The sequence below is a fragment of the Macaca thibetana genome, chromosome 3, assembly GCF_024542745.1.
Source record: "Macaca thibetana thibetana isolate TM-01 chromosome 3, ASM2454274v1, whole genome shotgun sequence".
Taxonomy (NCBI): domain Eukaryota; kingdom Metazoa; phylum Chordata; class Mammalia; order Primates; family Cercopithecidae; genus Macaca; species Macaca thibetana.
This window is the reverse complement of record NC_065580.1, coordinates 45,997,242-46,023,618: the sequence shown is the minus strand read 5'-3', so window position 1 is coordinate 46,023,618 and position 26,377 is coordinate 45,997,242. Positions and strand designations below refer to the sequence as shown.

Genomic DNA, 26,377 nt, shown 5'->3' with positions numbered 1-26,377 from the left:
CGAGACCATCCTGGCTAACACGGTGAAACCTGGTCTCCACTAAAAATACAAAAAAAAAAAAAAAAAAAAAAAAAAATTAGCCTGGCGTGGTGGTGGGCACCTGTTATCCCAGCTACTCTGGAAGCTGAGGCAGGAGAAAGGTGTAAATCTGGGAGGCGGAGCTTACAGTGAGCTAAGATTGCGCCACTGCACTCCAGCCTGGCCGACAGAGCGAGATTCCATCTCAAAAACAAACAAACAAAACAAAACAAACCAACCAACAAAAAAAAGTTTGTTGAATGAATGAGTTGTATAGTAGGAAGAATCTATGCTTTGGAGTCAGAGAGTTCTGTGTTCAAATTGAATACTTACTAGCTCTGCATCTGCAAGCAAGTAACTTAGCTTCTTGGAGACAGTTTCTTTATAAATAGGGATAATTCCTTTTTATTAGGGTTAGGGATAGTATTACACATAGAGTTTATTGCAGTGCCTAACATGTTGTTGTTATTTTCCTGAAAAAATATTTAATAATTTTATTGCAAAGTTAGAGTTAGCTGGCAGATGCAATTTTCCCTTGAAGAATCATATTAACTCTGAAGAAAATATCATCTAGTGCTTGTGTTTATCTAAAGATAATGTCTTGCTGAATTTCTCTGGAAGTATCCATATCTTCCTGAACTCCTACATTGTCTGTAACACCTAGCAAACACTTGGATTTCTTTCCTTGTAGTTTAATCAACTTCTTTGTTTACTTTTTCTGTGCAAACAGATTGTAAGCATTTTGAGGACAATAACTATGTTTTATATATTTTTAAATCCTCTTCCTGCCTTCCTATACATTATCCCTTCTTCTTAACTGAGATCTCTGCATGAACTAATCAATCAATAAATGTTGATTTATAATGATGGGTGGGGCCCAAGAACAGGCATTGGCGACTGGAATGCTATGACTCTCAGAGAGTCCATCTCATCTGGAGCAGAATCCCAGCCAACAGTTAATGCAAAGATTGCACTGGACATGAAGGGGAACATAAAAGAGATATAAGATAAGGTGCCTTCTTGACAGGAGCTGAAAATCTATTTGGCAAGATAAAATATACTCAAACAGAACCATTGAGGAGTAGTACTAAACAGAATGTGATTAAATCCCCACCGTGTTCAGAAGAAGAGAAATTAAAAATTCATACAGGTGAGGCTGAAGAGAAGAAATTGCTGGGAGACACCAAAGGGAAAAAGACAGAACCTCATAGGTATTTGAATCTTATGATGTGTCAGGCATTGTGTTGAGTGATGAACATATATTCTTGTGTCTGTGTGTATATGTGTGTGTGTGTGTGTGTATGTGTGCATACATAATGCTAACTTTTATTCATTCATTCAATAAACATTTTTAAAAATGTGCTTAAAAGACACAAAACATAAAATTTATTATTTTAGTAATTTTTGAGAGTATAGTTCAGTAATGTTGAGTATATTCATGTTGTTGTATAACAGAGCCCCCAAACTATTTTGTCATGCAAAACTGAAAGTCTGTACTCATTAAATAACTCTCCATTTCCCTCTTCCTCTGAGCATATGTTCTTTTATCTAACCCCTATAACAAATTTGTGGGATAGTTTTAGGAATGCCATTTCACAAGGAATCAAACAAAGCTTAGAGGGTTAAAAAAATTTTCCAAGGTCTTTTTTTTTTTTTTTTTTTTTTTTTTTTTTTTTTTTTTTTTTTGAGACGGAGTCTCGCTCTGTCGCCCAGGCTGGAGTACAGTGGCCGGATCTCAGCTCACTGCAAGCTCCGCCTCCCGGGTTCACGCCATTCTCCTGCCTCAGCCTCCCGAGTAGCCGGGACTACAGGCGCCCGCCACCTCGCCCGGCTAGTTTTTTGTATTTTTTAGTAGAGACGGGGTTTCACCGTGTTAGCCAGGATGGTCTCAATCTCCTGACCTCGTGATCCACCCGTCTCGGCCTCCCAAAGTGCTGGGATTACAGGCTTGAGCCACCGCGCCCGGCCCCAAGGTCTTATAATTAATAAAGATAAAACCAATGAGCCATCGATCAGGAAAAGAGTAAGTTATTAGGAACACATAATTTCAGGTGTGATAGAAGAACTACATTTGCTTTTTTGCAGGAGTTGGTTTTTATGGACCATTCATGGGCATGGTAGCTCTTGCCTCTAAAATGTGGCACAAAGCACCTGATGCTGCTCTACTCTCAATATTTCTCTTTCCTAAAACTAAGGTCTCTGCTGTCTCAAATGATGCTGAGGAGAAATGGCTGCCAGATTGAGAATATCAGAAAAATGGTGTGGGTTCCTGTGTTCACATTTTGGGCATGTGATCTTCCCAGGCCACAAGGTATCAAAGACTGTCTTTAGGGTGAGGGATGTTGGATCAAGTTTGAAATCTTGCTAGAAATTTTCATGGGCAAGAGAGAAGGAACTTAAATGTGTCTTCATGGACCGGAAGAGCTGGCCTCTTGGGTCGATAGTAGCAAGGGCAAGGGAGAATCTGGGTGAAAGTTTTTGTCCATATTTTCAGGATGACAGAAAGGAAAGGAAGTTAAAATAAAAGATCCATAGTCTCCAACCTGGAAGAACTTCGTGTTGGCTAAGCCCTTACAAATAGCTTTTTCCTACTGAGATACATCCTGGCAATAGATTAGGCCACATGTGGAGTTCTATGAAGTGGTTGTTTAAGAAAGGTACTGGGGTAGCAGATGTACTTGGAACGAGAAGGCAGGAGTGGAAATGATTAATTGTTGTGAAATAATGCCTTTTATTTGTCAAGAACTATGTTAAGTGCTTTATGCACATTTTGTCTAATTCTTAAAATGACTTTTTATGTTAGGCATTATTGTCCTTATTTTACAAACTATGTCTCAGGGAGGTAAAGAATTTGCCTTTGATTACTGGGTTGGTTATTAAACTAACATCTCTCAGCTTCAAACCCAACTGTTTACATTTTGCTTTTTCATACAAGGGCTGTGGGCATCTGCAAACCATGTTTCTGCTTCTTTGGTCGGTTAAACCCTGTCAGTTGGGGATACTAGAGGAAATTGCAAGCAGGAGGAGGTTCTTTATTTTTTGCTGTTGTTTTTGTTTTTCTTCCTGTTTGCTTTCTGCTGGCTTTCTTTTCCCATGAGCATCACCCAGCAATATCTCTTCAGTCCTGCAGCAGCAGTGTGTTCCAAGAGCAGCAGAGGAGTCCAGTATGTAGTTTCCCTGACACTGACAGAGTCGGCACCAGTCACTGGCTCCCGTTCTTCAGAGATCTGGGACCCAGCACCATGGGATGCCTCCTCCCGCTAAGCTCAGGGACTCAGCACCATCAGATTCTCCTCAGGAGTCTGTGGGGCCTGTGCTCCAGGCTTCTAACTGCTGATAATTCTAATATCTTCACTTTGTTCCTTCAATTCTAGGAATGGTTGCTACCTCTATGATACCTTAGAGTTCTCTTTTTGCCATTTCAGTACTTAATTAACCACTTTTACAAAATTAACAATTTTTTTTTTTTTTTGAGACAGAGTCTCGCTCTGTATCCAGGCTGGAGTGCAGTGGTGTGGTCTTGGTTCACTGCAACCTCTGCCTCCTGGGTTGAAGCCATTCTCCTGCTTCAGCCTCCCTAAGAGCTAGGATTATAAGCACATGACATCACGTCCAGCTAATTTTTGTATTTTTAGTAGAGGCGAGGTTTCACCGTGTTGTCCAGGATGGTCTCCATATCCTGACCTCGTGATCTGCCCGCCTTGGCCTCCCAAAGTGCTGGGATTACAGCCGTGAGCCACCGCGCCTGGCCAAAATTAACAATTATTTATATTAATTTCTTTCTGTTTAACCTGTATGATTTCTGGCTCTTGGCTGGATCCTAAAACAATTAAATAACTATTACTACTGCTCATCATCATCATGGCCTCCATTTATTATTTAGCAATGCTTATAAGGTGGTAGAACTAAATTCCTCATAGTGGATGTGGGTGGAATGCACATCCGCTGTATTCTTTTCTTGTTACCCATCTGGCTACCTTTGGGATGGAGCAGAAGTTTTCAGGGGCACAGGCAGTTTGATCTTGTTAGCACTGGTAGTGTCTATTAGCCCTGACTTGATGTTTTGTAATCTAAGCCCCAAAGCAATTCCAGCAAAGCTCTTTATAAGAACCAGGGCTATGTTTATTTTTCCCCATTGACTCTGCAGGGCCAAGAACAGTGTCTAGCAATGCTTGGTAGGTGTTTAGTATGCATTTGTTGAACAAAGGACTGAATGAATGCATGAGCAAGGCTTAGGAATATTAGAATCTTATCCTTTCCAGTGAGTGAATTCTGGAAACTGACTTCTTGGATGTCTGGCCTTCTTCCTGATTTGTACTTATGTTCCCATCTGGGACTCAAGCTTTGAACTGAAACCTAGTGTGTTCAACAGAGGCCTGACAGTCATTCTATTTAATAGAACTTCTCAACCCCACACTTCTTGTCCCTTTCGCTATCTATGCCCTTTGAATTGTTGGCTTGAGATGTGCTTCCAATCAGATGGACCCTCCGTGAACCATGGCATTACTGTGGTTTCCGCCTGCTGCTGAGCTCTACTCTATAGGCCTCTATGGAAGCAACCCCACTCTGAGCACCGGGGAAGGCCTCTTTGCCATTTTAATTTGTACAGCAGCTAACCTCTCCTGCTCTGTACTTTCTGCTGGTTGAGCTACCTCTGTGTCTGCCCCAACTCTAATTCCCTGAGCGCCACCCAGGATGCTGGCCCAGGCTCTTCTCTCTGCCAGCCTTTGAAGTTCCTGCATGTCTCATGGTTAAGGGTGCACAGTTTGGTGTGTTTATAATTCAAGTATTTTTCATTGGTGCTCATTATATGCAGCATAAGTCAAACAAACAGAATTTCTTCTCGACCTGACCTCAGAGATGAAATAAAAACTGTCTTTGTGTTTAAATAAACTTTTCCTAGCCACCTTTATGCATAGACAAACTTTCCTTGGGATACGGAAAGAAGAGTATAAGAATATACATACCTATATTTGTAATTCAACATGATTTAACATTATTTCCCCCAGCTGAAGTCAAACATGATGTTGCATAAGATTTAAAATTAATCTCATGTTTAGTTTCAACTTACTATGTTGCCCTTTTTTTTTTTTTAACTTGCAGATAAGAACCATTCCATGGATCATATTACCTGAATGACATCTTTCTGGTTTTGCTCTCTCTGTCTAAAATTTCAGAGAACAGTAGAAATTTCTGCATGACTCAGAATGTCGAAAAGCCTTATATGATAGTAACATAGCATAACAGCATATCCTGTGATGATTTTTCTTTTAATAATCAGAGTTCTGGTTGTCAGGTTATACTAGGAAGTTTTTCAAGATGGGATGCCTTTGAAGTAACCACATAGTTGCTTCTCTCCTTTTTCTTCTATGATCACTATTTCTTTAAAATGAATAAGTAGGAGATTGATTTTATGCCCAGAACCCAACAATGAGACCCCCATAGAAGAGGGATAATTGGAACACAGATATGTGAGCAGTTGGGGAAAAATATCAGCAGGAAGGAAGTGACCCAGTGAAGTCTCAACGAGTAGAATATGGTTTACTGGAAAGTGTACAGCAGGTAGTAGGGACCTAGCAGCAGGTCTGCAGTACAGACATTACTCCCTCAGAAAACTGGGAAAGGCAGGAAGAGGTTTAGGTATGGTAGATTAAGAGACCGAGGTCCTGGAACAACAGTTTGAGATCAGGAACTCAACAGCTCAAGTTCGCATAGGTTGACTGAGTTTTAGGACATTGAGCTATGGCCTAAGCCTCTGTGATCTTTTCACTAGAAACTGGGGCAAGCAATAATGAACAATAATTTAGGAGCGAAGTTGGACATAGTGAGTCTTGTCTGATTCTCCTATGTGTATAATTTAGAAATCAGAACATTGCTATTAAACAAAAGTTAGAAACAGTTTAGGACAAAGGACTTAGACAGCAATATTCTTCCCCAGACAATACCCCCTCTACTTTTCTTCTTATTGTTTTGTGATTAGTTGGAATTAGTTGGAAGTTGGAAGGGACCTGGGAAGTCATTGTTATAACACGTTTGTGAATATCAGGTTTGGTGTGGAGTAGTATTTGACTTCTGAGGTATGGATGATGATTTGTGACCAATTAAATATCTAAACTTTCTATACTTTTGGAGTTGTCAACTAGCTGTAATTTTGCCCTCCCCTTCCCTTAACCCAGGACACCTGGTAATGTCTGGAGACATTTTCATTCATCATGACAGGGGAAGGGGGAATGGGAGTTACTGTTACTTCATCTAGTGCAAGGGTCCCCAACCCCCAGGCCATGGACTGATACTGGTCTATGGCCTGTTAGGACCTGGGCCATACAGCAGGAGGTGAGCGACTGAAGAGTGAGCACTACCGCCTGAGCCCCGCCTCCTGCGGATCAGCAGCGGCTGATTGTGAACCCTATTGTGAACTGTGTATGTGAGGGGTCTAGGTTGCATGCTCCTTATGAGAATCTAACTAACGTCTGATCTGAAAAGGAACAGTTTCATCCTGAAACCATCCTCCACCCCTGTCCTTGGAAAAATTGTCTTCCACAAAACTGGTCCCTGGTACCAAAATGGCTGGGGACCCCTGATCTAGTAGGTATAGGCCAGTGATGCTGCTAATTATTCTACAGTGTATAGAAGTCCTCCACTTCAAAAAATTATCCAGTACAAATATCAATGGTGCTGAGGTTGAGAAACCCTGCTATAAACCAGACTGCCATTCTTTTTTTTAAATCCTGGGATTCTTTGTCACTGTGGATATGTTTCTTGGGCAATTGTTATACCCCATAAATATTCCAAACTTGTTTTGAATATAACAGAATCATCTTTCGGCACCAGTTGTCTACTCAGCCTCCACAGGTTAGCATTCTCTGGCTATGGCATGTGTTTTTGGGTGCATGCTTCAGTTCATAGTAGCAGAATAGAATGAAACTGTAGACACTCACAGACCTTCTAAAAGGATTAACACATGACCTTCCCTTTCAGGGTTTTCACCATCTGAGCTACTAAATAAAATAGCTGCTTTACCCAGAGATGCAAGCTTGAAACTACAGTGTGACCTAATATGTTGTTTTTAATGCAGATTAGTTTCTTCAATGCCAAGGTAATAAAAACCTGGAGTGAAATCCTATAATTCTTGCAAGCTGATGTGCATATTCTCTTCTCATACACAAACAGCTTGGAGACTTGGCCTCGATTTTATGGCATCTGTGTATGCTAGGGCCACTCATAAAATGGACCCTGGCTGACAAGAGTTGAATGAACTTTGTTAATCTGTTAACCACCTGGGTTCACTTAGGCCTAGTTGACATTTTTAGAGGAATTATTCTGTAATTGGAAATTTCTGTGCCTGAGGGACTTGGTAGGTTTATTCTACCTTGTGATCTTTAGGTGCTTTTTAGGTATCTATCTCATGGAATCACAGACTTGAAAAAGACTTGAGTGAGGTTAGCAGGCTACTGCACACAGCCAAATCTGTCTTGCCACCCACCTGCTTTTGTAAAATAATATTACATTAAAACACAGAAATGCTCTTTTATTTACATATTATCTGTGGGTGCTTGTACATTAAAGTGGCAGAACTGAGTAGTTGGGACAGAGATTATATATCATGCAAAGCCTAAAATACTTATTATCTCACCCTTGGCAGAAAAAGTTCATTGACCCCCACCTAATCCCACTTCCATATTTTGCAGATGAGGAAACTGACTCCTAGAGGGACTGACTAGACCAAGGTCACACCACTAGTAGAGAATCAAGGTGAAAGCATGATTAATACATGTTTTGAGAAATGAGGATGATGACTATCAGACCACTGACAAGCTGTGTTCTAACAGCAAAATGAAGAGAAAAAATATATTCTGTAAGATGATTTACCCAAAGACAAAAAAAAAAAAAATGGCTTGATTGATTTCCTTCTCCCCTGAAGAGATCGGTTGTCTTTATGTCATGCAGATAGAGCCGAAGCAGGACTTCAGTCAAATGACATCACAATTTTATGCAGCTAGGAGTCTGTTTTCCAAAGAATGGCAGAGAATTTGTTGGTCAGCCTCCGGTGTCTCAGTATTATATTCCTCAAAAGTTGAAGTATTGATGGTAAGTCAGAGAAGACACTTTGGTAATTGTTGAAATCTTGACTGTATTAAGACTGACTGTCCCTGTGTTCTGCTGTGGCACCAGCTGACAGTGATGGAATCTATAGAAGTAGGGCACATTTCCATAACATGAATATTCAGGGTTGGTGATGCAAGAATTATTATTAAACCACTGGGAAGGAACACATTCTCATTATTTGATTGAATACTAAATGCTGCCTTTTAAAAATAATTCAGTATGAATACTTTGATAATGAGGAAAGAGAGATGCTTGGAAAAAAAACTCATACTTTTTTCTCCTCTGGTACACAAGAAGGAAATTAAATTAAGTTTAAAATATATAGCATGTCTACAGTAACTATTTTGGAACCATTAGCTATATTTCATCTAAATCTGTCTTATATATATTGAAGTATAATGTAATAGAAGCCTGAATAGAGTTTGATGTGAATGATTTATATAAAAATAAATTATGTAAAGAAGCATGCTTCAGCATAAATAAAGACTCCTGAAAATAAATAAAATGCCTATTACAAATAACAAATTAAAAAATTTTTTTTAAAACCCAGTATTTGTTAGATGTTAGATGTGTTTGCTACAGTTCTGAATTGGATGTGTTTGCTGCATTTCTGTAAATGACACAGTTTATATTTTTCAAGGACCCCTGACACCTCTAAGAATCCTGGGTATTCCTTAGAACTGAGTGTACTTCATATATGATGACAGTTAAGACAGCTGAAGTGCCATCATATATGAAGTACATCTGGTTCCTCATAGCCAAGATGTTATGCATAGGAAATAGAGAAGAAAGGAAAATGATTTGATTCATTCATCCATCAAACATGAATCAAGCCTCTGCTACATGCCAGACAGTGCACAAGGCTCTGGTCCTACACAAATTAAATAAACAGGGTCCTTGTCCTCTAAAAACTGATGATCTAAAGGAGGGTGCAGACAAGTAAACAGACAATTTCAACAGAAAATGGTATGTATTCTGTAATAGAGGTAAGTTCAGATGCCATTGTGGACAATTTCTCTTCCTTTTTGCTAGTTTCTCATCATTCCTTCTAGCTCTTCTACCCTAATCAGTTTAGGTGGGGTTGTCCCTTAGGCCTAGATCAGGTTTGTACTCTTTTGCATTTCTCTTCCCATCTCCTCCTTCCTCGAGTGTGCTGATTCCACTCTTGATTTACTAATTGGGTTGTGCTTCCTTGACTGCCCTCCCAAAGATGGCCATCCCTTGTTAGTGCTTTGAGTTTTCATTTTCTCCTCTCCTCATTCTCTTCTCTCTTACAAAAATGAAGCCACCCAATGCCCAATTACTGAAGTTCAGGCTTTCACTAGTAAACCAAATGGATATTGAGTTAACTCATCTACCAGGTGTTCCTATCTGTTATCACAACTATACGTAGGCATCTATGTAGCAATTTTATTTTAAGTGAAACTTCTTGCATAATACAAATCCTTTATTTAAAAAGATAGAGGGGTACAAGGCTGAAATTTCAGACATTGTCACTGGAAGCTCCATCTGGTTGCACTATTTAGGTAAAAAACAACTGAACAAGTGACTAGGTGAGGCAAGGTCAGTGAGAGACTGGAACAGAAGTCAGACTATTCTTTTTAGTGCAACAGCCACTCATCCCATATTTATTCTTCCCATATTTCTTAAAAGGACATCCGCTCTGTGTGGTGCATGGCAGTGGGATATATTGGGAAGAATCTGGATTTTGGAATCATACTGTGTTCAAATCAGAGACTCAGCTGTTGCAAAAATAAAAATGCATGTGCAAACACCTAACACACTGCTTGGCTTCAGACCTGTGATCAATACATGTGTTATGTTTTCTTTATTATTTTCTTTCCTGCCTTCACTAAGAGAGATAATAAGCAGTAATCATTTACACATATCTGAGAAAAGAAGCTTTGGAGACAGAGCAATGAGTGTTTCTGGAACTGACCTCCACACAGTGTAAATTCAGAAATCAGCAGATCTGCATTATTTATTCAAAGAGAGAACGGCATTGTAATCACTCTCCTGGATGCATGGAGTGAATGAGTGACAGCGAATACCTCAGTCACTGTGAGATGGCAACCTGAAGTGGGTGCATCTGAGCGAAAGGGCAGATACCTCCTCAAAGGCCAAATGGAAACAAGGCAGCAGGCAGCATTGCAGGGGAGGCAACTGCTGGGAAAGACACAGCAAGGAGGAGCTATTATGGGATGCCTCTGTGTGAGGTAGGGTGACTGTATATATGCTTTGAGACATCAGATCTTCCTCACCAAAGAGCCACTCTGGACATTCTTGTTTTGACTTCATCCTTTAAGATTTTAAAAAGCAGTACTCTGAAGCTATTTTGTTTGCTTTACTTTGCTTTAATGACTTAACAGCATTACAACATGGGTTTAAGTTCAAGAGAGTTTAGAAAACCTTTAGAAGAATAAGTCAAGCAAAGTTCAAAAGAAAACATGAATTTTATGCTAATTTTACCTTCGGGACTTAGGGCAGAAGTGGCCAAGCTTTTTGGCAGAAGGCATTGCTGAAAGGTATTGTGTGGTTGTGGGGGAGACAGTGGGAGGACGAACTGAATCAGAAACTGTTTTTCTGTCTGGGATAAGGGGAAAATATCTGAAACTACTCCTTCATTGAGCAGAAGGCCAGGGATAGAACCCCAAAGAACCAAACTAAACTCAATCATGGCAAAGTATCCTCTTTCTCTTTGTTTCTGCTGCCACACACAAGAGATGAGGTGGGAATGGTCCAAGAAGATGAATGATTACTTCCCAAGACACCGTGGTGAGGAGGCTGTGGAAAGATGGCAGCAGCAGACTGTGGAGTGTAGTCAATTCACTGCGAGTGGTCAGACAATACCTGAACCATTCATGAGACCAAGAAGACACATGGGACAACCTCTTGGGAACAGAAAGTTCAGAAAAGGGCGAAGAAATAGGATGGAGATAGGGATACTCAATGATCTAGTCATAGGATCAAAATGGGAATGCAATTAGGAAGCAGAAGGCCTGAGATAGGCAGCAGCCACTGGGATTGGAAGCAATTTTAGGATGATTTCCCAAAGAGTAGAGATGTTCCAACAATAGCTTGATGATAAATTTTGTATTTTATCAGGCAGTTTGTCACTTCTCCGGGTATTCCATTCTCAGAGTTTCTGTTCCGTTACAAACTGTAGCTTCTTTGGTCTAGGAGTTTCCTGAGTCTGTCTCAGGGCAATAACACCTTCTGGGTTAACTGGAGAGTTCATCAGAGCCAGATGGGAGATAACTCCAAAGAGTCGTCATGATAACTGCTGTTGATCAGATTATTTCTGGGCACCTCATAGAATTTAGATTGGGACTCCTTTTCTATCTAACTGAGGGGTGGAAATCATAATTGCATATTTCATTTTGTCATTAGAAATGATAATAAACTCATTGCCATTATACCACATGGTTTAAAAAATAATCTGTCAGAACATTTGTTTCTTGTTGTTCAATGGAACCAACCTTATTAAAGACCCTGTATCAACAGTGTTGTTTTGTTTTGTGGCATAATTAAAATCATATTTCTGACTTGTGTAAAAGTATACACACATGCAAAGTTGTCATATTTTTGGTATAAGTACAGTGATAGAATATATGGGATTTTTGATAACTTACTGGTTTTTAAATGACAGAATTCAATTTTATTTTGCATCCTGAATCAGAGTTGTTATCTGCTAAGTCTAGTATTAAAAATAACTCATTAATCCAGAGCTGGAAGAGGTCAGTGAGACAGATTAAAACATTTCCTCAGTTTACATTCCTGGAGTGTGTCTACGTGCAGAGCCTATAGAGTCAGGGGAAACAAGGGGCAGCCCAGTAAGGAGAGGGATGACGTGGGCTGCTGCCAAAGGCCAAATGCATCTGTGACTTCTACTACTGAGGAAATGCAGTATTTCATATCTCTTTTTAAGGAGAGGACTATCTGGATCCACCAGGGCTACCTTCTTCCTAAAGATCTGCTGTGTCCTGATGCTGGGTACCATTTGCCTTCTAGTGAATTGCTCACTCAGGTAGAATTCAATACTCTATGAAGAAGACTTGTTTTAATAGAAAGAATGACTGTTTGGAATGACTTTGGGTCTCACTGGAGAGTGAGATCATGTACCATGCCCTTCAGCACATTCTTGTCAATTGGCAGTGGATGAAAATTTCTCCTCTGATAGGTCCTTGAAACTTCATAGGACACAGGCGCAGCATCCCAGGTGAATAGGATTATTGGCATCAGTGACTTCATTTTTACTTGTTATATTAGTTTATCAGGACTGCCATAACAAAATATTGTGACTGGGTGGCTCAATCAAGAAAATTTATTTTCTCACAATTCTGGAGGCTGGACGTCATCCAAGTTCAAGGTGCCTGCAGGTTTGGTTCCTACTGAGGCTTCTCTCCTTGGTCTGCAGATGGCTGCCTTCTTGCTGTGTCTTCACGCAGCCTTTTCTCTGTGTGCCAGCACACCTGTGTCTCTTCCTGTTCTTTTAAGGAAACCAGTCCTCTTGAATTAGGGCCCTACCCGATGACCTTATTTATCCTTCATTACCTCTTTAAAGACTTCACCTCTAAACACAGTTACATTGGGGGTTAGGGCTTCAATATATAACTTTTGGAGGACACAATTCAGTCCAAAACACTTCTCATACAGCTTCTGTTTGTAGAGAACATCAATAGAAATGTAGCATGAGCAAAAAATAAACCTGTTAGTTTTGAGGCACTGAGATTTTAGGGTTGCTTGTTAATGCAGCACAACCCAGTCTACTCAGATTAATAATCATGGCTTGTCTTTTCTCTGAGTTGAGCAGCAACATATGGTCTTGTTTAATGGGACAGGTCTTTTGGTAGGTTCTGCACTCCTATGCACCTGCATATAATCAGGTACACCACACTCCCTCAGAAAGGATGCGTGAGAATCCTTTCAGGTGAGAGGTGCCAAGTGAAATCGCATCAATGTTTAACTATTATTTATTGAGAACCCATTGTGCCAGACTCTAGAGGTACAGTGGTAAATAAGACAAAATCTCCACAACATTCCTCACAGCTCAAAGGAAGAGAGCTATTAAACAAATAAACACGCAGATTAGTGTTTATTTTATTACAGTTTACGTAAGTGCTGACAAAATACTATATTTCATTTTTTCTTTTCAATTTTAACTTCAAAGAGGACTATTTTCTCATAAATGAAGCCTGGTATATCTAGAAATTAGTTGACAATATTCCATGGACACAGGCTGAGACTGAAAGAGTGGTGTCCTAGGCAGGATGACTGAAATTGTGTCAGCTCTTTGCAGTCTGGCTGGGGAGTCATCAGCAAGTAGATGATAACCGAAGTTATAGGAATTGTCGAGATCACCCATGTTGGGTGAGAATAAGGTTGGGTATGAAAAAAGAGAGACCACAGTATGAGCCTGAGAACACCAACATTTAAAGAACAGGTAGAGAATGAGGTTCATTCAAAGTGAGTGGAAACAGAATCCCTTGGGAGGTAAGAAGAAATTTAAAAAAGTAGTACTACAGAAGCCAAGTGAAGAGATCATTTTCAGGAGTAGGAGAGAGTGGACAGACCTGTCAAGGATTCAGCAACAGAACTAAAATGCACACATGGGATTTAACAACAAAGGGGTTATTGATGACTTTAATGAAAGTGGTGAAGATAGAAACAGACCCAGTGAGTTGAGGCATGAATGGGAGTTGAAGAAATACCTGTGGGAATGTCTACAGCTCTTCTAAATTATGTGGTTTTAATTTTTTTAAGAGTATGATTGGATTGTTTTGACACAAAGAGGATAAATGCTTGAGGGGATGAATACCCCATTTACCCTGATGTGATTATTACCCCTTGTATGCCTGTATCAAAATATCTTATATACCTTATAAATATATACACCTACTATGTACCCACAACAATTAAAACTCAAAATGTTTTTTACGTGGCTATAAAGGAGAGGAGTAAAGCAAAGAGTCAGTTGGGAAGAAATGAAAATGAGAAAATTAAGGGTGAGTTTTTACATTTTAAGGTAGGAGAAACAAATATAAATTCTGATGAGAAGGTGCAGGAGAACATGAGGGAGAGAGGGGATAATTCACAGAAGTGGGTACTGAGATAATAGGAAGAGAGGAGAAAGAAGGAGGTTAGTCGGGAAAGACTTCTATTGTTAGAGTAGAGAAGGCTGAGCTGATGGCTGGGGAGGAAAATTTATAGATCTGTAGGGGGAAAGAGAAGAAATTTACATCTGATGGTGTGGTGATCTTTAGTGCTATTTACCAGTTCCTTCTGGTTTCTTCTTCAGGGCATTTTGGGATTGCACTTCCCTCCCTTCATGGAGTGGCTATGAGACTTACTTTCTCATTGAAATGTGGGCAACATCTTCTAGGTTGAAGTCTTTAGAGCCGCTGGGTGATCTGTCATACTCTCCTTTTTCCTTTGCCAAGATGATTAACAGTGTTCCAATGGTGATTTCTTGAATAGCCAGAATCTTGAGTGGGAACAGTACAGAGAAGACCCAGCTGATCCACAATGGACATGTAGCACGAGTGGAAAATAAACCTTGATTTTGTTTTTAAGCCACTGAGATTTTAGCATTGCTTGTTAATGCAGCATGACCTAGTATATTCTAACCATAACTGTGGCTTGTGTTTTCTCTGAGAAGTCAGACAGGAAATCCTTCTAAGCTGAACTCTAGAGTGAAATTATTATTTATTTTAAAGATAATCTAGCTTATCAATCACTCTCACCAATTTTACACAATTGGTTGAAAACAGAAAAAAATGACTGACATGTTCATTTATGTCAGGATTTTAGTTTTTTTCTCCACATAGAAGCAGTAATGACTCACAGTTTTAACAGTACAGAATACCTTTCTTAAAATATGCAGATAGATACGCTGTGTTGAGCAGTTTTTAAAAAGTAAAGGATAAGCGCATCATTGACAAAGGAAAACTTTCTTTCTAAAAATCTACTTTAAAATATTCCCTTTTTAACTTACCATAGGATACAAAGATAAGGGCATAACATAGAGAAATACATAAAGTGAGGGAAGAGTGTGTGGGCTCCTGAAGACATCAAGAATTGCTCTTCTACCAAAATATCAAGGCAGAGTTAGGAATTTCAGAGCACAAAGGAAGAAGGTAGAATACCAGATTTTGATTCATGATAAAAATACGTGAAAGCTAGTGGTTTTACTAAATCTTTTAAACAGAAAACTAGTGTCCATGTTAAAACAACTCCAATACATAGGTTCTGCAGCATTTGTATCTCTCTTTCTCTCTCTCTTTCTTTATCAAAAGCCTAGACAGTTCTGAATACAAACCTTATAACATGATTTGCTAACAGGCTTTTTGGGTTTTGCTTCACTTCAATTTAGCATTTAAAAAAATTCCTGAGTGAAAGGCTTTTAGAGAGGAAGAAGGAACAATTCTTTCTCCTTAAGCACAATTTTCACTCAGAATCATGTTTGTATGTGTTTAGTTGCTCTGTTTTTTTTAATGGATAAAAAAAGAAATTTCTTATATTCTTTTAATTTTTACTTCAGATGAAATTCCAGGCAAATATGTTGCTACCCCCTACGGCCTCAGTGCTGATTTGGGATGAATTTAGGTATAATCAGAGGCCCTTTCTGAAGCTGGAATTCATAACAAAATTCACAAAAGCGTGGAGCATATAGGCAAGTAACTTTATCTGAGAAGAAATGTATTTTATTTTAATTAACTTGGAAATATCTTATGTATCTCCAAGAATTATGGAAAATGATGATGAAATTCAATAGAGGATGGAAATGCCAGGGTGTTGGGCTTGTGTTTCAGCGAGGCCATTGGCATTTGGCTCATTTAGCCTTTCGTGGAGCTTCAGAGTATTAAAAACAGAAACAGAGTCAGGTGGGTTGGCTCACGCCTGTAATCCCAACACTTTGGGAGGCCGAGATGGGTGGATCACTTGAGATCAGGAGTTTGAGTCCAGCCTAGCCAGCATGGTTAAACCTTGTCTCTACTAAAAATACAAAAATTAGGTGGGTGTCGTGGCACGTGCCTGTAGTCCCAGCTACTTTTGAGGCTGAGGCAGGAGAATGGCTTGAACTTGAGAGGCGGAGGTTGTAGTGAGCCGAGATCATGCCATTGCACTTCAGCCTGGGCAACAGAGTGAGACTCTGTCTCAAAAAAAAAAAAAAACCACCACAGAAGAAACAAATGAATTAACAAGCAACAGAAAACACAGCTCCAAATATCTTAAACAATATGGAAAGCTGTTGACCCCCATATCTGTAGGTCGAGAGGCACTATGGACTTGAGAATTGCTCCACTCTGCTTTTCCCCATACATTTGGTTCACCCTCAGGCTGTAAGCAAGATGATCGCCTCATTTCTCACCATTACGATCAGCCAGGAAAACGTTCCAAAGAAGAGGATATACTTCTGTACCTTGGTCATGTGACACGCTGAATCAATAATCGAAGCTAGGAAAGTGGAATGTTCTGCGTGGTTTGAGCAATACAGAGCAATTCCAGGACTGAGGCATGTATGATCTTTGTGGAAGGGCTACCTGACAGAAAGGAGGAAGGAGTGTACGGAGATTGGTTGCAGTCAGGCAACAACAGCATGTGTAACACTGGTTTGTATAATTAATGTAGCCTCAGTTACTTTCTCTGCCCATTGTAAATTTTACTACAGGGAATTTAAAGTGTTATTTTAGCAGGTGAATTCTGATAGAGAGTCAAGTCATTGATATAATTGGGGTCTCTCAGAGAGCTAATATATATGAGTATAAATGTGCTTAATTTTATTACTAAGGGCCACATTCCTCAGTCCTCCCATCTGTAAAGAAAGTTACAAAGCACTCAAAGTTATTTGCTGCAAAGGGGACTTTTTTTTTTTTTTTTAATTTATACTTTTTAATCTTGAAGTGATCTCCATTGGTCATTTAATTACAAAATAATTAGGAAAAACTGTTACACTTTCATGTTTTCAAATGGACAGGGATGATCTGGTTTTTTTTCTTCTTTCTTTCGTTATTTTTTTTTTAATTTATTTATTATTATTATACTCTAAGTTGTAGGGTACATGTGCATAACATGCAGGTTTGTTACATATGTATACTTGTGCCATGTTGGTGTGCTGCACCCATCAACTCGTCATTTACATCAGGTATAACTCCCAGGTATATGCAATCCCTCCCCCCTCCCCCCCCCCATGATAGGCCCCGGTGTGTGATGTCCCCCTTCCTGAGTCCAAGTGATCTCATTGTTCAGTTCCCACCTATGAGTGAGAACATGCGGTGTTTGGTTTTCTGTTCTTGTGATAGTTTGCTAAGAATGATGGTTTCCAGCTGCATCCATGTCCCTACAAAGGACGCAAACTCATCCTTTTTGATGGCTGCATAGTATTCCATGGTGTATATGTGCCACATTTTCTTAATCCAATCTGTCACTGATGGACATTTGGGTTGATTCCAAGTCTTTGCTATCGTGAATAGTGCTGCAATAACACATACGTGTGCATGTGTCTTTATAGCAGCATAATTTATAATCCTTTGGGTATATACCCAGTAATGGGATGGCTGGGTCATATGGTACATCTAGTTCTAGATCCTTGAGGAATCGCCATACTGTTTTCCATAATGCTTGAACTAGTTTACAATCCCACCAACAGTGTAAAAGTGTTCCTATTTCTCCACATCCTCTCTAGCACCTGTTGTTTCCTGACTTTTTAATGATTGCCATTCTAACTGGTGTGAGATGGTATCTCATTGTGGTTTTGATTTGCATTTCTAGGAATCCAACTTACAAGGGATGTAAAGGACCTCTTCAAGGAGAACTACAAACCACTGCTCAGTGAAATAAAAGAGGACACAAACAAATGGAAGAACATACCATGCTCATGGATAGGAAGAATCAATATCGTGAAAATGGCTATACTGCCCAAGGTAATTTATAGATTCAATGCCATCCCCATCAAGCTACCAATGAGTTTCTTCACAGAATTAGAAAAAACTGCTTTAAAGTTCATATGGAACCAAAAAAGAGCCCGCATCTCCAAGACAATCCTAAGTCAAAAGAACAAAGCTGGAGGCATCACGCTACCTGACTTCAAACTATACTACAAGGCTACAGTAACCAAAACAGCATGGTACTGGTACCAAAACAGAGATATAGACCAATGGAACAGAACAGAGTCCTCAAAAATAATACCACACATCTACAGCCATCTGATCTTTGACAAACCTGAGAGAAACAAGAAATGGGGAAAGGATTCCCTATTTAATAAATGGTGCTGGGAAAATTGGCTAGCCATAAGTAGAAAGCTGAAACTGGATCCTTTCCTTACTCCTTATACGAAAATTAATTCAAGATGGATTAGAGACTTAAATGTTAGACCTAATACCATAAAAATCCTAGAGGAAAACCTAGGTAGTACCATTCAGGACATAGGCATGGGCAAAGACTTCATGTCTAAAACACCAAAAGCAACGGCAGCAAAAGCCAAAATTGACAAATGGGATCTCTTTAAACTAAAGAGCTTCTGCACAGCAAAAGAAACTACCCATCAGAGTGAACAGGCAACCTACAGAATGGGAGAAAATTTTTGCAATCTACTCATCTGACAAAGGGCTAATATCCAGAACCTACAAAGAACTCAAACAAATTTACAAGAAAAAAACAAACAACCCCATCAAAAAGTGGGCAAAGGATATGAACAGACATTTCTCAAAAGAAGACATTCATACAGCCAACAGACACATGAAAAAATGCTCATCATCACTGGCCATCAGAGAAATGCAAATCAAAGGGGACTTTTATAAGTAGTTAATAACGTTTCATTTCAGAGTCTGCACTGCAGGGCATTTGGTTATAAGGAGATCTTCACATTAATCCAAAACTCTTTCTTGGCTTTCTAACTGTCATTAAAAGCATCTCTTCATTGGTCCATTTACCTCCATTGATAGAGATCTTGCTCCATCCATCTATGGACCTACTGGTGTCTCATTGTGGAAAGGAAAGGCTGTGGAGAATGCAGTGCAACCACTCTTTCCCTTTTGTAACCATTCTCATATACACACAATGCTTTTTCTTATTGGGAATGAATGAATTAAAAGCATTACAAGACCAGTGGGATCTATTTTATTTGAGGCATAGCTATGTTGCCTTGTCCTTTTTCTATTGTTTTCACTAAGGCCACCCTTTTTACACCTGCCAAGACTTGACATTTATATAATTCACCTGGAATATAATGTCCCTGGCATGTATGGGAAGTCCATGTGCATCACACACATCTGATCATTGCTTCACATCTTCTCAGTCTTACCTCGGATTCCAGCCATGGTCATGGAGAACAATTCTGCACAGATGTTCATCATTACCTTGCCAGAGTCTCTTTACTAGCCTGAATTTTGCATCTCTTGCTTTCTGCTTTGGAGCTTCTGAGTTCATGGTGCAGACACCTGGGGATCCACTTGGCATTCATTCATGTGGGGGAGAATTAATGCCCCTACTAAGCAGTTTTAGGATTCATTCTAAACAACTCCTTAAAGCTTCTGGCAGAATTTAGCATCAGTTGCTGGAGTATCGGTGATATAGTTTGGATGTTTGTCCCCTCCAAATCTCATGTTGAAATGTGATCCCCAGTGTTTGAGTTGGGGTCTAGTGGGAGGTGTGTGGGTCATGGGGGCAGATCCCTCGTGAATAGTTTGGTTTTCTCCCCATGGTAATAGGTGAATTCTTACTCTTAATAGAGTGAATTCACATGACAGCACATTGTTAAAAAAGCCTGGAGCTTCCTCCCTCTTTCTTTTGCTCTATCCCTTGCCATGTGACACACCTGCTTCCCCTTCAGCTTGTGCCATGAATAAAAGCTTCCTGAGACCCTCATCAGAAGCAGATGCTGGTGCCGTGCTTTTTGTACAGCCTGCAGAACTGTGAGCCAGAAATAAATCTCTTTTCTTTATAAATTACCGAGTCTCAAGTATTCTTTTATAGCAATGCAAAACAGACTAATATAGCTGGCCAACTCAATAAAACATTTTAAAAAATAGATTAAAAATTGGGGCATAACTTATAGAAAAGCTTATGTATCTTAAATATACAGCTTTATGAATTTTTACATATATATACATCCATCCATGTAGCCACCACCAAGATCAAGGTATATACTATTTTGAGCACCTCACAAGTCTACCTTGTGCCCTCTTTGTTTTTGAATTTTATGTATACTGTTTTGGTACTGATTTCCTGCATTTAATATTATTCTGGAGGGTCCACTTATATTGTTGCAAGTGTTAGCGGCTGTTTTTTTCACCGTTGTGCAGTATTCCAAATTTAACCACCCACAAATCGTTCTTATATTGGTTTTCCCTCCTTTCCCATTTTAATCTCTCTGGATCTTCATTCCATTTCATTGCAATTATATTCCAAATACACTACTTGCAACCATTTCTCCTGCTCTCCCCACATCTCTCTTCCAGGTCCCTAGTGCTCCAGGTTTATTGTTGAGAGTTAGGAGATAGTCATTCTCTCATTTAGCTTGGCTCCTTACTTGCTATTTGACTCTAAAAAAGCCATTTCATCATTGTAGGGTTCAAGTTTCCCTAGCCATAATAGATGAGGATCTTTGAGATGCATTCTAGTCTCAAATTTCTGAAATTCAGAACTGACATTTGTAAGGGTTTTATTTTATTTTTTTTTGAGGGGAGAGATGATACTCAACAAACAGAAATAAATGGTGGAATTTCATGCACAAGAAACCATAGGTGAGGGGTAATGTTTTTATATAGATACGTTCTTGGTGCTCTAAAATCTCACCATCTTAGTGGTTGTCGACCTTGTGTCTTCTCCTGAGCTGAGGCAGACTCATCTTCTGCAAAGCAGTCACTGGAAGGAAGTCAGCACTTCAGAATGAGGGGCAGCTTGGAAGAAGGCAAGGACCCTGGAGTGGAAGGGCAGTGAAAAAGCTACAGGAAATGAAACTGTTTTGTTTCATAGCCACTCTTTTCTCAGGACAACTGAAACTATGAACCATTTCTGAGATGATTTCTGTGGCAAAAATGTATCTGAAATAAGACATGCATTTTATGAGGGTGGCTTATAATAAAATTCACCTGAGATTGTGGGAGAAAGAAACTCTGATGCGTGACCACACCTTCCCACTCATTCTATAATATTTATTTCACATTAGATCACCTAAACCTTTTCTGAGTAACTACCATAAATTGCACAGCCATTATGGTAATTGATTTCATATTTCACTTGTGGATGTCACCAAGTTTTGTCCTTACTCCGTGATATTGTTTCCATGGTAACGAATGCATTTTAAATGATAGGAAACATGAAGAGTAGAAAAGATCAATTAGTAATATATAATGTCAATTAACATATAAGTGTTTGAGGTTTATACCTGAAACATTTGAAAAAAGGTGAAGCACAATTTTTCGAAAGTAAACAAAATAATCTAACAATTATGGTTAGATATTGGTGAATGGTGCATATACTGGTGTTAAATAAATCTGCACTGTGTTGCACATATCATTTGGCCATGCCAAACTTTAGACCTTTATGTAAATGAACCAATGTGAGTTAATCATGCAATCATCCTTACTAAATTATGTATTATAGTACCTAGATCCCTCCTGCCCCTCTTGTCTAATCTTTCTGTCATTTCATTCTTTATTGACATTTTTTATCATAAGGGAAGGAAGAGAAGGTAATATTAAAATGATTATATTTTGCTTCTCAACAGCTCTGTCTTTGAGAACACATTAATTACTTCATTCATTTGCTGAGCATATTCCAAAAACTAATGCCCTTTGCTGTTCGTCAATCAGGCAAAGCACTTTCCTGCTTAAGAACTTGTGGGCTCAATGTTCCTTTTGTCTGAAAAGCTCTCCCCCAGACAGCTTCATGTATTACTCATAATTTCTTTAATGTCTTTGCTCAAATGTCACCTTCTTAGAGAGATCTTCTCTGCTAGCCTTTATAAACAGTAACCCTTACTGCCAACCTGCATACGCTCTGCCTTAACTACTTTATACTCCGCATTTCTTTTTTTTTTTTTTTTTTTTTTTTGAGACGGAGTCTCGCTCTGTCACCCAGGCTGGAGTGCGGTGGTCGGATCTCTGCTCACTGCAAGCTCCGCCTCCCGGGTTTACGCCATTCTCCTGCCTCAGCCTCCCGAGTAGCTGGGACTACAGGCGCCCGCCACCTCGCCCGGCTAGTTTTTTGTATGTTTAGTAGAGACGGGGTTTCACCGTGTTAGCCAGGATGGTCTCGATCTCCTGACCTCGTGATCCGCCCGTCTCGGCCTCTCAAAGTGCTGGGATTACAGGCTTGAGCCACCGCGCCCGGCCTATACTCCGCATTTCTTATCACCATCTAACAAAGCACACATTAATGAATGAATTAATTCACTCGTTTATTCCACATCTTCCCACTAAAATAAGACCAATGAGGCTTACTTACAGAGAATTTGCCTGCTGTCTACTCACTGGTATATTTTGGTTTTAGAATAATAGTACCTGGTGTTTAATAGGAGTGCGATAACTATTTTTTGAATGACTAAATGAAGTTAGAGTGAACAAGACAGATTCTGTTCCTACCTTCAGGGATCTCATATTCTGGGGATCAATAGTTAATAGACAAGCTTCTGAACAAAAAATTATAATAAAAATTATATTTAACAAAATTACAATGGAAAGTATATACCATAGTCACTTAATCCAATCTGCTGGGTGTCAGAGAAGATTCGTTGGGAGATTGGCATTAAGCTGAGGCCAGAGGAAGAGTGAGAACAGTAACGGAGTGCTCCAGGAAATGGAATAAACTGTCAGATTGGATGGACCAAGAAGCACATTGCTATGCAATTCTGTTCAGAGCAGAATATAATTTCTGCCATATTTTATGTGACTAGTTCAGTGTTTAACAAGCTAACTCTGCATGTTCTTAGGTGAAGTGTGCCCTCTCCAGTTACTTCCACATTTCCCCACTGCTGATTATATTATGCTCCCCAGGATCTACATATTAAATTTACCTTCTGGCTTTCTGGATCCTACAGGTATGTGAGTCAGCAACCTCTGGTTTAGAGCATTCTAAGGCATCAGAGATTTCCTGGAATTTTCCCTTTGGGAAGGGTGTATGCTCAGCCTGGTTTCCTGAAAGCGTTAGTGTGGATCAAAACAATTGATCTACTACTATTATTTTATGGTTTCAAGATATATCAGATAAGGAGTCATATTTTGGACTTTTAAATAATTCAGAGTAATTTTGTTTTTCAGTGAATGCTGTATTTGTAGGAGGTGGAAATATGCATCAAAATGACAAAACAATACTCTTCAGAAAATGTGACTTTTTAAATGATCATATGTGCAAAGGGATTATATTTTCTTCCCTGTTAATTCCTGGGTGTGGAGAATGCGGAGGTGGGGGTGAGCAAGGCTTGTGAGATACCTCATACCAGCACTCTATGCTCACCTTCATCAGACCCTGGCCTTGCAATTCCCAATCACACATACTTCTGGTTTGTGGGTAGTTGGGCCACATGGTCTAGAAGTCAGGACTGGAGTACAGACCCTGGAGCCAGACTCCTGGGACTTGAAGTCTGGCTTCTCCAGTTACCAGCTGTATAACTATGGAAAGTTACTAAACTTCTCATTGCTTTATTTCCCTCTTCTATAAAATGGGACTACAATAGTGCCTCCTCTGTGGTTTGTTATGACGATTAAATAAGTTAATTTATGTAAAGCCCTTAGAACAGTGTTCGGTATTCAGCAATTTCACAATAAATTTTAAGCATAGTAACTATTATAATTATTACAGAATATCCAATAAAATCCTGGAAGACATGAAACTTTTCTGGACAAAAGATATATGGTACTGATTGTTCCTGTTGCTCTCAGGAAGAAGATAAATATAAAACAATAATGACTTACAAATAAAAACATTATTAAAGCTGATGTTATTTAACTTAATAAAATGGCTGTAAATTTATGAAACCTGATAGAGAAAACATGACGTTTTTCAATATGCTAATGGAAAAATTTTTGCAGAATTTGTCTTAAGATTTTACAAGTAACTTCTCGACAAAAATATCTAGCAGCCCAAAAATACTTCACAGAAGCAATTTGGTTATAACCTTAAATGGAGAATCCCAAAGTTAAGTAATGTATTTGTGTACAAAGTTCTCAAATACGCTTCATAAAGATTGGGTTGCTAGAGTCTTGACTGTCCTACTTACTGAGCTCTGGTAGCATCGAATTGTGTGATGGGCTCTTTGGCTGTGGCTTCTCCTTCTTAGCATATAGCATTTCACTCCATATGCAACATAAACAGTGTTCACAGGTATACACTCTCTGCTTCAGGTCTCAAGGTACGGGATTTTAGGACAAAGGCTTCATGTATATGTGTCAATGCAGATATGGAACCTAAAGATTATGGCTACTACTTCTTAGACTGTGGTTTTAATTTCATATCTAGAAAATGCTAAGTCAGGATTTGAATTTTAAATCCAGACTCTAAAATTTTTTTTTTCAGAACTGCTGATAAAGGAGGAGAAAAGAGTAGTTAAAACATTTAAAAGGTGAAATTAGTATGCATTTGTAAAAAAATCAAACAATACAAACATGAGCTGTTCCTCCACTCTCACCCCAGTCTCACTCTTCAGAAGGAAACTATGTTAATGATCATAAATATCCTTCTAGATTTTTCTAAGCATAAACAAACACATGAACATATACGTTTGTTGGTTTCTATTTATCACAAAAATGAAATTATGCTATGCACTTACAACTTGTTTTCCATTTACTTAAAGTTACATGCTGGATAACATTCCATGTCAGTACACATAGTTCAACCTCATTCCTTTTAATTGCTACTTAGTATTACATGATTTGTGCAATAATTTATTCAGTCATCTCCCTTTTTGTAAATCGCAATTCAGATTATTTCAAATTTTGCTATTAGAAACAAAGCTCAAATGAACATTCTTATCTGAAAGCTGGTGTAAATATTTCTAGAGTTGAATTACTGGGTACATGACATATGAATTTAAAATTTTGAGACATATTGCTGAAATCTCTTCCTAAACATTATCTTGATTGTTTGTTTCTACTATCATATATGAAATTCTGTTCTTGCCACATTTTTATCATCTGGACATTATCAATCTTGAAAATGTTTTCAGAACAATAGGTGATCCATGGCATGTTACTGGTTAAAGTTACATCTATTTTACTATTAATGAAGTGAACCTTTTCTCTTTTGTGGGTTGTTGGTTTATATCTTTCCTACACATTTCTTTTTACCTGTTCTTATGGTAATCCAAAAGCATCTTAAATACATTTGTATTTATCAGTTAAGCATGCAAGTCTTTATTTGTAATCTGTCAGTTGAAGAATAATTTAACTTCTTATGGTTTTCCGAGTCCATTGTCGCATGAGTGTGTTACTAAGTAGTAAAATAACAAAATTTAGCAGCAGGCTAAGAAGAAGGAGAAATACACAATGTATATAGCCCATACCTTGTACAACAAATTTTAAATAGACACAACTTGATTATGTCTATTTAACACCAAATTAGCTGGCCAGCTTAACTAATTTAGTAAAATATGAGATAATAATCACAAGGTATAATTTTTTTACTTAACTGGAATGAGAACTCTTAAGGTTAGGGGCAGTGTCCTTCTCCTGTTTGTATTATTAACAATTAGCAAAGTATTTGTGAAATTTGTGGAATAAAAAGAAAACCAGGCAAATCAATGGACTTTTGTTAAAAAAACATAGCAACTCATTCTTTTAATTATTTTTGAACATCAGTAGCTGATACCATACTCATGCAACAAATATGGTATTTTAGTCCTATAGTAATTCTTACGTAGATGAATTTTGCTGTTTTTGCCAGTTTTAATGAAGATATTTTCCCACATGATTTGTGACGTAAGTTTGTAAATTATCTAAGTATAACCGACTACTTTCTACCAGTATCTCACATTAACATTTAGAATTGTCATTTAAAAATCATTATATTCTAAATGCAAGCATTCACATGGAATTCGAGGTAACTTCTTACCAAATGGACAGAGCTCTCTTATTGACCTATTTTCTTCCTCTTGAGAAACTTTGATATAGAGAAATGACCATTCAAGCGCCTAAGGAATGTCACGAAGGCATTACCACACTAGAGAAAACCCCATTTTCCTTAAAAGTAGGCAATTTTGTTATTCCAGGGTTCACTTTCAGTTGTTTTCACCTTATGACTCACGACACGTCCTCAA

General features: G+C 38.7%; 1 protein-coding gene across 1 annotated transcript in view; it reads right to left on the bottom strand.

Moving 5' to 3' along the window:
- BMT2 (base methyltransferase of 25S rRNA 2 homolog) overlaps positions 1–26,377 on the bottom strand; it is an 876,684-nt gene that overhangs the window by 311,957 nt on the left and 538,350 nt on the right. The gene's annotated exons all lie outside the window — the stretch shown is intronic.